The 11,506-nt window shown below is 44.8% G+C and overlaps 1 long non-coding RNA gene across 2 annotated transcripts; it reads right to left on the reverse strand.

The window, feature by feature from the left end:
• Positions 1-533: 533 nt before the first annotated feature.
• On the reverse strand, positions 534-5,144 carry LOC144993820 (uncharacterized). 2 transcript variants are annotated; one of them, XR_013657085.1, is made up of 4 exons: positions 4,449-5,144; positions 2,324-2,447; positions 880-2,110; positions 534-800 (listed from the first exon to the last, which is right to left on the reverse strand). It is a non-coding gene; the product is annotated as an uncharacterized LOC144993820 (long non-coding RNA). The 2 variants fall into 2 exon arrangements; XR_013657084.1 differs by having other exon boundaries at positions 534-2,110.
• Between the last annotated feature and the right edge of the window lie 6,362 nt (positions 5,145-11,506).

Here is an 11,506-nt window from a genome sequence, read left to right on the forward strand (position 1 = left end):
GGAGAAAGCATAGAAAGTGAAGGTGACAGTGGTGCCTGTGGTAATTGGAGCACTCGGGGCAGTAATCCCCAAGCTGGAGAAGTGGCTACAACAGATGCCTGGAAAGACCTCAGACCTCTCAGTCCAGAAAAGCGCAGTGCTAGGAACAGCTAAGATACAGCACAGAACACTTCAGCAGGACCGTCAAGCTGAGGTCCTATGGTAGAGGCTAGTGATGGGACGATGATACCTCAAGGAGTGTATTGACACACTAAACAAACTGTGTCGGCACTGTATTGAAACTGTGTTGGTCACCCAATAGTGACCCCTGCAGTAGTTATCAAATCATTGCAGGTAAATAAATTCCTTGTTCGTGTAAATGCTAAAACTGAGTTGGTATGTAAAATATAGCAAATTAGAGTGAACATTCAGAATTACAATTTTTTTTTAACTTATGTGCACATTTGTCAACTTAACTGTTAAATCATATGAAATAAAAGACAAAAGTGATTAGTTCATGAATTTTATTCAGAAACAAAAGTTTTTGGAGTGTCTTTGCTCCAAGGCGATTTCTCCTCTTACACACCAGCTCTCCAGCCTTGGAAAATACTCTTTCGCATGGTACAGAGTTTTAAATGCAAGTTGATGAAGATGTAGGTATATTTCCTGGTTCCTTTTCCAATATTGCAAAGGATCTTGGTTTCTGGGTGTGTTTGTTTCTGCCAGGTAGCGATGGACTTCAATAATGGAGTCAGCTGCTGTGTTCCTCGTCTTCTGGGTCTCTGCAACCTCCATATCTAAAGTTTTCCAGAGATTGTGCCCTAAAAAAATAGTTAATCATTACTTTATTATCACATGATATATCATTTGACAAAGTGCCACAGAAATGTATTTTCATACCTGAACTGGGTTCTGACCCATGTGAAGAGCTAGGCTCTTCTTCTCTTGGGTCAGGCTCTTGGCTCCTCATTTCTTCTGCACATTCTGACTGCAGGCTCTTCACCGCTTCACTTGCCTTTTGCTGACTAACAAATCCATTTTTTTTAAATCTGGGATCTAACAGAGTTGCCAGAGTCATCACACTGAGAGATTCCATGCCGCAAATGGCGTCAGTTAGCCGCTTCCTCAGGTTTTCAGCCAGTTGCTGAGCAGCTGTTTATGTCACTGTTGTGGCCTGACGCTGAAGCTCACTGTGGAGCATTCTCATCATGGGAATGACCTTCGACCCAGAGACCCTGTTTTCCTCAGACAGTTCTCTTGTAGCTTGGTCAAAAGGAGCAAGAACCCTGAGCATCTGTTCAATGATCTGACATTCTTCTGGAGTTATGTCAGGTTTTGATGAGGCCAGTGACGCCCAGACTGCCTCCTTCTGCTCAGTCATTCTTTCAAACATTTGGTAGGTACTGTTCCATCGTGTTGGCACCTCGTTTATTCATTTATGGCCCGGTGTTCCCAACTGTTGCTGTATTTGAGTGAGCTTCTCTTTAGCAGTCACGCTCGATCGAAAGTATGTCACAATGTGTCGTGTTTTGTTGCGTATTTCAGTTATTGTTGGGATTTGATCACATGATTTTCTCACAATTAAATTTAGGGAATGGGCTATACAAATGGTGTGCCGTATTTGCAGCATTCGAGCGCATGCAGTCATGTTTGCTGCTACATCAGTGACAAGACACCTGACCTTTCCTGCTATGCCCCACTCCTCCATGAGGCTCCTTTTAACCATGGCAATGTTGTTCATGGCTTTCTTTGTCCACATAGTGGCCAGTAACAGCTAGATATGCCTCCATATTCATAGACGTCCACATATCAGCTGTTAAAGTAACAGCAACGGCACTCTGGAGGTCCTTTTTGGTTTTCTCCTTTTCCTCATTTTATCTCTGGCTCACCAAGTCCTTGATGGTCTGAAAATAACCATACAAATACTGTTACACCAATAAAATATAGTTATATAGTTAGTACAAACATATAATACAAATCCTTAAACATACCTTCCTGCTTGGTAGAGCATACGAGGGTAAAATAAGTTTCTGGAGCTCCCTGAATCCCTCGTTTTCAACAAAGCTGAGTGGCTGACAGTCTTTGATGATCATATTGACCACTGCCTCATCCACTGCTTGCTTGTTAGGAACTGCAAGCCAAAAGGAACTATTTTGTCAAAAGCTTAATAAAAGGACTGTAATTTTTACAAACAATATCAAATAGACACAAGACGACATGGTGTAGTGGTTAGCACTGTCGCCTCACAGCAAGAGGATTGAAGGTTTGATACCAGGCCTGGAGCATTTCTGTTTGCATGCATGTTTTTATTTTAGCACAATTTTTAGAGAGAATTTCAACATACCTGGGGTACTCTCACGAGTATCTGCCAATTCTTCATTGCCATGCCGAGCTCTATAATGCCTCAGCATTGATGAAGTGCTCTTATTGATATAAGATAGCTCTGTGGAGCAGAGCCGACACTTCACCTACAATAACATCTTTCTCTTTCGGCTTTTCCCATCAGGGGTCGCCACAGCGAATCATCCTTTTCCACCTCACTCTATCATGGACATCTTCTACCCTAACATTAGCCAACTTCATGTCCTCTGTTAAGACATCCATGTATCTCCTCTTTGGCCGTCCTCTCGCCCTCCTGCCAGGCAGCTCCATCTCCAACATCCTTCTACCAATATATCCACTATCCCTCCTCTGAACATGTCCAAACCATCTCAGTCTGGCTTCTCTGACTTTGTCCCTAACACAGGCAACATGAGCCGTCCCTCTGATGTACTCGTTCCTTATCCTGTCTAACCTGGTCACTCCTAAGGAGAACCTCAACATCTTCATCTCCGCTACCTCCATCTCAGCCTCTTGTCTCGGTCTCACTGCTACCGTCTCTAACCCATAGAGCAGAGCTGGTCTCACCACTGTCTTGTACACCTTTCCTTTGAGTCTTGCTGGCACTCTTCTGTCACACAACACTCCTGACACTTTTCTCCACCCGCTCCAACCTGCCTGCACTCGCCTCTTCACCTCTTTTCCACACTCCCCATCACACTGAACTGTTGACCCCAAGTACTTAAACTCCTGCACCTTCTTCACCTCAGCCCCCTGTAACCTAACGCTTCTACCTTGATCCCTCTCGTTCAGACACATGTATTCTGTCTTACTACGACTGACCTTCATGCCTCTTCTTTCCAGAGCAAACCTCCACCTCTCTAGCTGTTCCTCCACCTGCTCTCTACTCTCACTGCAAATTACAATGTCATCCGCAAACATCATTGTCCAGGGAGATTCCTGTCTTACCTCGTCTGTCAGCCTGTCCATCAGCATAGCAAACAAAAAAGGACTCAAAGCTGATCCTTGGTGTAGTCCCACCTCCACCTTGAACTCCTCTGTCTGACCTACAGCACATCTCACCACCGTCATACTTCTCTCATACATGTCCTGAACTACTCTGACATACTTCTCTGCCACTCCAGACGACCTCATACAGTACCACAGCTCCTCCCTCGGCACCCTGTCATACGCCTTCTCTAAATCTACGAACACACAATGCAGCTCCTTCTGACCTTCTCTGTACTTTTCCATCAACATTCTCAAAGCAAAAATGGCATCAGTGGTGCTCTTACGGGGCATGAAACCATACTGCTGCTCACAAATCTCCACCTTCTTCCTAAGCCTGGCTTCCACTACTCTTTCCCACAGCTTCATTGTGTGGCTCATCAACTTTATTCCTCTATAGTTGCTGCAGTTCTGCGTGTCACCCTTGTTCTTAAAGATCGGAACCAGAACGCTTCTCCTCCATTCCTCAGGCATCTTCTCACTCTCTAAAATCCTATTGAACAACCTCGTTAGAAATTCCACTGCTGTCTCTCCTAGGCACTTCCATACCTCCACAGGTACGTCATCAGGACCAACGGCCTTTCCGCTCTTCATCCTTTTCAGAGCCTTTCTAACCTCATCCTTTCCAATCTCTGCTACTTCCTGCTCCACAACAACCACATCTTCCTCCCTTCTTTCCCTGTCATTTTCCTCGTTCATCAGCTCCTCAAAATACTCCTTCCATCTTTTTTGTACACTCTCCTGAGTTGTTAGCACCTTTCCATCTCTGTCCTTAATCACCCTTATCTGTTGCACGTCCTTCCCATCTCTGTCTCTCTGTCTGGCTAGCCTGTACAAGTCCTTTTCTCCTTCCTTTGTGTCTAACCTGTCATATAGCCTGTCAATAACATAACAAAGTTAATTTATATGAAAACAATTCAAACCTCTTACCAGAACATTGCATTCACTTGTTAAAAAAATAGACACCCTATCTCATGATTACGAGATCAGGATCTCATAATCACATGATAACATGAATAAAGCAACTGTAAGGCTCTTTAACTGACTATCATATGTATCACAGGTCATTCACTTGATAAACTGATAAAGTGAGTGCAATGCGCCACCGTAAAAAATAGTATATAAAGGAGAAAAAGATTTACCTTGTTTGGCGTCACGAGATCAAAATTATTCCACACCGGGGAACACTTCCATGGACGATCCATGATCAAGCAAAACTCCATCCGACAAACCCACGACATGTTGACACAGTTTGTTTCCTGATAAACACACTTTGGCGCGGCACATCCAAATGATACAGTTCCTGTATCGGTCACGTGATTCTTTCTTAAAGCAATACACGCACCGATACGAGGTTTCGCTCTTTAGCTCTCGGCACAATGCTGATGCACCAGTGTCGCTCGTCCCATCACTAGTAGAGGCAGTGGCGGTTTTTGATATGGGCGAGGTGGGCGGTGGCCCAGGGCGGCACTTCATACGGGGCGGCATTTTCCGTGCCCGTTGAGTTACACACAATGTATTACTAAATTCAAAGAGGCTTTTAGCTTTAAGCTTTTATTTTGACACATCAGACTCTTAACATCGCACCCATGTCTTCATCCTCTCCCCTCTCCACACTTATGGTGCAAAAAAAAGAAAAAAAAAAGAAAAAAGGATGAAATAACTCAGAGTGAAACAACGTAAAACAGGCACATGAAAAGGAATTAGGCAGAAGAAACACCCGTGCTCAACCCAATTTCGACCAAAGCAGGCAATGGGGATTATTTCCAACAATTCCCTGCTCCGACACAGCAGACCCGACGTGCACGTGACAACCGCCTTCTGCTGCAAGTCACTTGCGCCCACACCTCTTATATATCGTCTATAGTCTTTGGAACATAAGTCAAAAAACTCGAGAGGGGGGCGCAACTCACCGGTAGCTGGGTAAATCACACTAACAGGTGATTGGGAGTCTTTTTCTATCTAACAATCAACTCTGGGCCACAGCTGCGCCTCCCGTCATAGAGTCGGAGCCGGGTGTGTCAGAGGGAAGGGGAGGGGTGGTGGGCGGAAACCATTTTTTATGGTTTGAGGTTTTTTGGAGGAATTCTACTGTTGGTGTTGCACAAATTTAGGGAAATGCCAAATATTTTTGGAGTAATCCCACTGATGAGTTCTATGATTTAGTTTTTAATGTTTTATAAGACCAAAAAATAGTATTCACTATATGTTTTTTTTTTAGATCTAATCCCTCTGATATGTTTCACAAAGACACACACAGGACATCACACACCAAGAAATTATTGGTAAAAATGAAGCAGGAGTCCAGCTCTAAAAAATGATAAAAGAACAAAGAAAACGGAATCATTTGATTTGTTATTTCTTCTTCTTATTATTATTCCAGGCTTTCTTTCTTTTGTTCTGCAGCATGTTCATATTTGTATAATTTTGACAGAACATGTTTTTATGGAGAGCAAAATATTATAAGTTATTTAAGGTTTAACTTGAGTTATTATGGATTAATGTTCCTGTTTTTATTCATATTTATGTTCAAAAAGTTCAGTTTAAAAGGTTTAAAAGTTTAGCTTTAGTCTGTTCAGTTAATGTTTATCTTCTTCGGCCCAAAACCTTAAGCGTGTTTTTAATTTAGGCCACTGTGTGACTGAGTTTGACCCCCCTGTAATACGAGTCTAGAAAATGCATGAATTTTTGTGTAAAATGGCTAAATAGAAGATAGGGAACACAACAAGGTGTTGTCAAATTTTGTATTTTGGGGGGTTACTCGCCCAGGGAGTAAGTTAGTGTAGAACCGCCACTGGGTAGAGGACCCCAGCTTGGGTGAGAAACCACCCACAGAGGGTGAGAGGGGCGTTTATATAAATATATAAATGTATTATACATGTATCTGCATGTTTCTTTGAACATTATGCGTGTAGTATGTTTATTGGTGCAAATGTGGTAGCTGTTTTGTTTTAGTTGTAGAATTTAATTTATTTTGGTGAGAGTTTTCTTTCTTTGCACAATTGCTACTGAGTGTTCCTCATGGCTATATGGCAGGGATCAACAGTGTTGAGATTTAGTCAGAGTCTCCATCTTACATTGTTATGCTTAGGGTTTGTTTCATTGTTGTAATTATTAACACGTCATGGTACAACACTATTTTAAACTTCATCATTGCCTTTTGGTTTATTCCTTTATGGGTCACTACAGTGAATCATATGGCTCCATATAATCCTCTCTTCTGCATCCCCCATGCTTACATCAACCACCCTCAAGTCCTCCTTCAATACATCCAAGAACTTCTTCTTTGGCCTCCTTGTACGTCTTACCTCAGCATCCTTTTAACCAGCATGATCCTCCTCTTGTGTCACAGCCATCTCAATCTACATCTTTGCATTTATTCTTCAAATTTGAGTTCATCTTACTTCGTTAATAGTTGTGTTAACTATGAGGATTATTAAGTTTTTACAGTAAAAATGGAGTGAAGGAGAAGACGGAATTAGATTAAAACAGAAAATCCCCCAAAAGGACAGGTTTTAATTTCAACTATACAAACATTGTTTTAAATTAGCTGAGAACATTTTCATGTAGTTATTTGTTTTTTCCACAAAGAGCAACATGTAATGACCAACAGAATACATTTTTTATGAGTATTAGTCTGGCAAAAAGAAGATTGTCGATGTTTTGGTGTGTCTGTGTGTAAAAAGGGTAGTAAGGGAGGCTACAAGGCTATATGAGGAGGGAGGAGAAGGGCCCAGTGGCAAGTGTCTCAAGAGAACATGATGTGATTTATGGAGGCCATTACACTGAAGGACAAAGAAATAGGGGTTATTAGCAGCATATCAACAGATGTGCATGTGTGTGAATGCAACCAGTCTGAAAACCCACACATTGTGCAGCTATGCTGAATGGTTGCATTAGGTGCAGGGCAGAAGTCTGTAAACAGGGAATGGGGTTATCTTTTGCATAAACTAAAGCCTTTTTGCAGGTCCAGACACATCTGAGAGTGGTGAGTAAAGGTCCCTGTGATGTGTGACAAAAGACACTGAGTGCTAAAGTCCAGCATGGAATTTGTTTGATATCAAAAATAATGTTTTTGGAGCAATTTGGACTATATGTATGCAGATCCTTCAGCCTCTGCAACATTTTTAAAACTCTCACATCAAGACATGCAAACAGACAAAACGCGTCCAAGAAAGTACATTTTCATGCTGCTGTTGACAAATTTGGATACTTTCAGAAAGAGGCTTAGCTTTTATACATTATGTGTAATTAGGGCGTGATATTTGTTATTTTTTTGTAAAGTAAATTCTTTGAGAATTGTCTTTTGTTTATTTTTCTTTGTTAAAAATGACCTTGCGGTACTTCTAGTTGATTTTGTTCAAATCACAAAAAACAAACAGGCCAAAAGACAAAACACAGATTTGAATTCATATTACAATTGCTGCAATATTGTATTTTAGTATCATGAATCATGCTCAAGCTCCTAGTAAGCGTGTTTATTTAATGACATGATATTACAGTGCTGCTTCTGTTTCTGTATTTTGTACAAAGACCAATAAATAGTTTACTTTGTAATATTTCAACCCAAGTTTGGGTGTGTGGTAAAATCTTTTTTAAACTATCCAACTAATAATCATTAAAGAGGTCTGCACTTCATCATGAACAAGCTTCTCCATGGCACATCCCTTTATTTTGTTTATTCGTCCCTCGATTCATGGTCGCACACATTTGCTGGAATCCAAAATGAGAATCTTCAACCCCATAACCAGATCACCTGTCCCTTAAAAAAAACTGAGGCTATCACGGCCTCATGTGTGCTTTTGGGCTAAGTGATGAAGAAGCTGCACATTCTAAAAATAAAAACAGTGAACATTTATGGATTTAAATCAGCTGCAGTTCACACATAATTTGCTCACTGAATAAATTGTTTTTGTAATCCACAGACTACAGATTGTAAATCAAACTGTATTTAATCAAATCAAACTTAATTTATGTAATACGCTTCCCTTTTAATGTGCAGCATGAAGCCATTGACATTTAAAAAAATAAAACATACACAGGTGTTACAAGAAAAATCCAACCCACCCCACCCTTTACCCTCCCCCATCCCCTCTGTCAACACATAGGACCAATGACCCCACAAACAATGAATGCTTAGAAAACTAACTTTCAAAAGAAACGTGAGGCTTGGCTCTGCTGTGAGGAAGTAGTATTTTGGAATCTCTTCATACCAGGATTCAGCTCAGCCACAGGTATACCAACACAGTGCCAACCCAGACCGGGACAGCAATGGGGTTCACTTCACAGCTGTGAGGCTGCAGTGTTGAACTCCAGCCGACCAACAACGGCAACAACCACCAACCAAGCCGGCAAGCCCTGGCACAAAAGATCCCCGCAAGAAACACTGCGCTAAAATCAGTAAGATGTTGATAAAATATGTACTGTGTAATATGTGATAAATATGTACTGTACTGTCCATCAAAGCCCAGTGGATCCTAAATTCATGATAAGCCATCCTTCATAGATGAGAATGTGTGTGCAGGGCCAGCATCAGCACCAGGGTCAGCAGATTTAAGAATACTCCAATTCAGACTTGACATACTGCAGCAGCACTGTTAATGATTTGAAGAACTAAAACCATAAACTTAAAGCAGGGAAAAAGTCATCATGACTAAGATGAAAAGACTGTTACATTTATAGCTTCATGGCTTTCAAAGTTCAAATAATCTTCCATTAACCAGATTTTTCAAAAGGGGTCCCGAGACATTTGACTTGAGGCAAAGATGTGCAAGTGGTTGCAAAATTTATAGTTCAGTAATGACTGTTTCTGGTAGAGGGGTGCATTAAAGTGGCACAGTGACATAAACTGACACTAAGGAGGACAGACACAATGTGATAAAAGAGTCAATCAAGAAAAAGGGAAAAGAAGGATGAGGACAGGAAAGAGCATACATACAAAATAGGAAGAAAGACAGAGGCGGACATGCAAAGCACAAGCGAGAGGATGGGGGTAAGAGAGACAGAGAAGAAGAGGTGCCAGTTTGCAGATGAGAGGCTTGAAAGCCAGAAGGCAATTTAAACAGGCTTGGCTCCCTCTCAGGCATGACAGACTGCTCGTTCCCTCTTCTTTCTCTCTCTCCCTCCCTTTTTCTTTCAGTTGCAAGCACTTGACACACAGATACAAAGTCATTCATGCATGCTGGCATACAAAACCACTAAGAAAAGTTAAACAACCAGAAACACTCGGGAAGCACAAGTGTGAAGGGAATTGTCACAAAAAAGTACAAAACTGTGCAGTTGCATATGCAAAACACACCAGCTTTATGCAACTGAGAAGTATATGGCCACACAAATCCCTCCAATCCCCAAAACTCTGCACTTATACCAAAACGTGTGTCCTCAAGCAAAGATTTACACATTTTCAGTACTTGCACAGTTGCCATGACACACACACGCATGCAACCATAGTACAAGTAAGCCTTATTTAAGAAATACAACTGTGATTAGATGGATCAATCACAGTGTGTTGCAGTGCCGTATCCAGGACATTCTTACCTGGGTGGCCAAAGGGGTCCATACAATTCGGATTCAGACTCTCCCTGGCTCCAGCTCGTTAGTCATAACACCTAGTAGGGGTGGGATGGTGATGGGTTGAGCCGGGTCCTGGCTGGTTGGGTGGGCCGGGGTGGGTTTGGGGGGGTGGGCTCTGCCGGGCCTGTCGTTCACCCGGCAGGGGTTCCTGGGCGGGTGCCTTCTGGGCGCAGGGTAAGCAGTGCGGCTGACCGGGAACGGCGGCCGGGTGCCGTGCTGGGTGGCTGGTCGCCGTGGCGGGGTCTGGGGGGGGACTTGGGGTTCTGGGGCCTGGGGTTGTCTGCCCATGGCCGGTGTTTCGCCCGTGGCCGGTAGTTCCTAGGTGGCTGTCTCTCTGCGCTACGAGGCTCTGGCCTCCATCTGCGGCTGGCTTGCCGCCTCCTGGCTGCCTGGCCGCCCTGGGAGGGGAGGCGCCTACTGCGGCCGGCTGGTGGGGCCGGTCGCTCGGCGGAACCTTCATCCCCCGGTTGTGCCCATCCTCCTCTCACCCAAACAACTGTTGCACACAGGCACATAGGGCTCCACGAACTGGATGGGTGGGTTATGCTGGCAGGGCTCACAGGGGGTTGCTCTCTCTGGGGTCGCGTTGTCGCCCGCCCTCCATTCCGCTTTTACTTGCATATTAGACACTCTGATTCATCTAGGGCCTTGTGGGGAGGGTCTGGTGGAGGGGGGCACGATGAAACATCCGTGCTCATCTTTCACTGACCCCCCCCACAACTTTAACTTTCACCGTAGACACACACACTGCATGCTAGCAGCACACACACAGCAAATACACATCCCTCACAGAAAGGAACCAGGAGTGGGGAGCTCTGCGGCTTGGCAGCGGTGGGGCCCGCCACACTGGAGATCTCCTATTTTACCTGCAGCACACACACAGCACACCCACACCACCATACATGGGTGGGGTCGGGGAGGGGCGGCCGGTCTTCACCCGCCTGGTCCTCTTAGGGCAGCCAGGCTTATCCTGTCGGCCTCGGGGATGGTCGGGCATACTGCGCTGGGGGTCGGTCGGCCAGGGGGGGGTTACTGCATGGCGGCGGGGGGTGGGGGGGTGACTAGAAGATTTTGAGTATGTGTGCGTGAGTGCATGGGTGGGACGGACCTGGGGGCTGGCTCGCTGGGACTTTCTGGGGCTTTCCTGACCCATCACAGAGAGGGGAGGGCACTGAGAGGGTTGGGGAGGGGGGCTCAGATGATATGGGGGGAGGGGGGGGGGGGGGGGCTGTAGTGTGTAGGGTTATCGGGGGTGGCTGTGGGTGCGTGGCGATCTCTGGGTTGCTCAGGTCTCGTGCCGGGGCTGGCTTGCAGAGACGGGGCGCCGGTTGGGTGGTGGGCGGCTCATGGGTTCTGGGGACCCTGGCTTCGTCCCTGGCCCTTGTCTCTGCGCCTGGCTGGTTGGGTGGGTGGTCCACTCCTCCCCCCCTCCCGGGCTGCCTGGGTCCCGATGCTGGGGGGGGTCCTGGCCTGGGGGTCTCTCCTCCCCTCTCCTGGTCTGGCTGGGTAGGATCTGGTTCCCCTTATGAACACACTCTAAGTTTTTGTGTGTTCCACTACGCTTCCTTCCCACCGGTACAAAGCCATCCTGTGTATTCCCTGGTTGCTGGGGAAGCGCTGAGGCGCT

Source organism: Oryzias latipes, chromosome 1 (genome assembly GCF_053564925.1).
Source record: "Oryzias latipes strain Hd-rR chromosome 1, Olatipes_Hd-rR_3.1".
NCBI lineage: Eukaryota > Metazoa > Chordata > Actinopteri > Beloniformes > Adrianichthyidae > Oryzias > Oryzias latipes.